Source organism: Mizuhopecten yessoensis, unplaced genomic scaffold, assembly GCF_002113885.1.
Source record: "Mizuhopecten yessoensis strain PY_sf001 unplaced genomic scaffold, ASM211388v2 scaffold10937, whole genome shotgun sequence".
NCBI classification, from domain to species: Eukaryota; Metazoa; Mollusca; class Bivalvia; order Pectinida; family Pectinidae; genus Mizuhopecten; species Mizuhopecten yessoensis.
The window spans coordinates 119,675-122,807 of record NW_018408796.1 but is presented as its reverse complement, the minus strand read 5'-3'; positions in this window follow the sequence as shown (position 1 = coordinate 122,807).

Sequence of the window (3,133 nt, the reverse complement as noted above, 5' to 3'; positions counted from 1 at the left end):
CATTATTGTCATACTGTGGTGAATGTTAGAGTTTAGTAGTGAGGGAACCATTATTGTCATACTGTCAGTAAATGTTAGAGTTTAGTAGTGAGGGGACCATTATTGTCATACTGTGGTGAATGTCAGAGTTTAGTAGTGAGGGGAACATTATTGTCATACTGTGGTGAATGTTAGAGTTTAGTAGTGAGGGAACCATTATTGTCATACTGTGGTGAATGTTAGAGTTTGGTGGTACCATAACTTTTAATGTAATTTTCTGAGAGTTTGGTAGCAAGTTAACAATAGTTGTAATGCTGTAGGTAAACATTGGAGTTTGGTAGTGAGATGCCTTTTATTGTCATACAAGATCATTGTTGTAGAGTTTGGGAGTTAGGTGACCATTACTGTCAAACTGTCAGTAAATGTCATAGAGCTTGGTAGTGTCCAGTTTACCGTTATTGTCATATTTTGGGTTAATATCAGAGTTTGGTAGGAGGTGATCATTATTGTCGTACTGCAGGTAAATGTCAGATATGAAGTTAAGAAGAGTAGCCTATGGTATGTATGGAGGATAAATAATATTGCATTAATTTCTTTTAGATGTCATCTATGCCTAATATTATAAATTTGCATACAATCACACATTTTCTGCCATAGCCAGACGTTATCGGAAAGTCCTGATAATGTGTGATTGGGTAAGCATGATCTCTGTTCACCTATTTAGAGGACAACAGCCTTCTAAGATGCTATAGCACTAGACCTGCTTTACGATGTATACTTTGTCATTTACTGCCTTGTTCGTGATCCGGATTACTTTATTCTAAAATGTTTGTTTGATTATCCGCTCAAATCCTATTTATGTTTGTTCTCCAGTAATTATGAATACTGTACTTTGTCATTGATATTTGGTTATACACTAAGATACCTGCAGTGTCTCCTGTCAAGTTCGGAAAAGTATGTAGGTCACCAACAATGGACAAGTCTGTAATCATGTTAGACACTGGGATTTTATAGGTGGAAATCAGTTGAAGTTACAAACTTCATTAACAGGTTGTCGCTATGTTACTACAGACGAATAAACTCCCACCCCTATTGAGCAGGGAGGCTGTATGATAAGTGAGACGATTTCTATATTCATATTGTTAACTTTTCCCTTTCTTGATAGTAGTATCCCTGCTTCTCCAACAACGGTTTATTATTGTCCAAGTTGATCAAACACAGATTAGTGATGTTATCGTCTGGTGAATCTTTGTTGAAGCTCCCCGAAGCAACTTCTCACTGTTAAACCAATGGCCAATAAGACGACAGTTTTGTACACCATTGGTAAATATTTCATTGTTTATGACCATTGATTGACGAAGCTTAACGTCCTTGTTCCAGTAACAATTGAGCCAGGTACAGAGTAAAGTTTAATGACCTGACGGTGTATGTTTGCATTCTAGATTCTGTTGTGTGAAGCTGTTTAAAGTAAAATAATTTGGTTTTGAATGCAGACACTTACTATCCAATATATGTAAGAAATGTCTTATATTTATATTGAAAAATTGACTTTTTATTGATTTATTTTGTATCTCAACTTTTGACAAAAAATGAAATCAGAAACAACAGCGTTCACTGTTGAAAGCAAAGGTTGTGCTTCAACGATTTGGTAACCAATGGTGACCACCTCTACCCCTAATATAAATTCTGAACAATATCTTTGATGGATGTCTGAAGTGTTATACATCTTATTACAGTTTTTGGACAATTAGTTGTTTGGAATGGGCTTCGAAGTTGACTCGGTGGATATGTGCATCCTGATCATCAATAAGTGTGTAGCCTGATAACTTTACCAGATGGACATCTGATTACACTGACGATAGTTTACCATTAATTGGTGGCCTGATACCAAACCAGAGAATTATCTGCAATGGTTGAGGACAAGTTATCAGCGTCTGAAGCAGCTTGCCTTGGACTGGCAATTCTTAGTCAGTTATAACTCGGGCAGAGTGAACCAATAGCAGACTAAGCAAGGAATATGAATGTCGTATTATAAATTCTCAGTTCCGGACGTTTTACAGTTATTAAAATGGCGACCATTAACATGGAATGTGAAATGTGAGTTCAGATATGTTATATTTTGATGAGTTTAGCCATTTTGCAAAACTTGTTTTGCTATCTTGAGTGTTGGATATCTGTCTATGACAATCTTGCGATTGACCATTCAAGGATTTTGGTAACGGTTGTAGGAATATAATTCAATCCCTCTTTTGTCTTGTAGTGCTACGTACAAATTCTCGCCAACAGAAACGAAGATGAAGGCAATTCGTAATAAATTTTTGCGTCACGGTATTCTTGATACGTATATTGTACCTTATTATGAAACTTTAGTAAGAAAACTGCTATTGTAATTGATGTCTATAAGTCGGCCTAACATGGGTGGTTCTTTTCCTTCGTACACTCCTCAATCTCGTTTTTTCACTCTTTAAATATGTTATCCTTTGACTAATGAATATCGTTTTAGGGTTTCATTCAAGGCGTTTAATTCAATGTTTTGGCACTGCGAGTAGCAATATCAAATAACCAGCCAAACGGTCGTCCGTAAAATGTCACCTCCTTATCACCAAACTCTTACACAAATATTATTCGTTGAGGCAGCCTTTCTGACCAACATGCATGTTCTTTCTATGACTTCATAGTCGTCTTGTGTCATTTAAAAACAAAATTAATTTCCAAGAGCACTTGGAGCCAATATTCATGAATTCGTTCTCATGCTCAAACAAGGATAACGTGCTCAAACCAACGTCCTTGTTACTCGCTTAATATCACGTGACAAGTCAGGTGTTAACAAATTGTATTTTCTCAAAAATTCTTCCATTTCATGGGCAAAATGTGATTTTCATTAGTTTATCACTGAAACAAGAAATTTGATTTGAGCACAGAATCTGAGTTAGAGCATGCGAACAATTTCATGAATACGGCCCCTGGTCGCCCGTCTAATATTTTTGTGTGGTTCATGACATTTTCAGGGTTTTGTGTTTCTTGTGTTTCTGTTTTGTTTTTGTATCGACTTTTGATTATGTCATAGAGTCCCTGACGCCACTGTGGTATTTATCTTAAAATGTATGTTTCACGTTTGATAATCTACAGTAAATGGACGCTATATTGATAATTA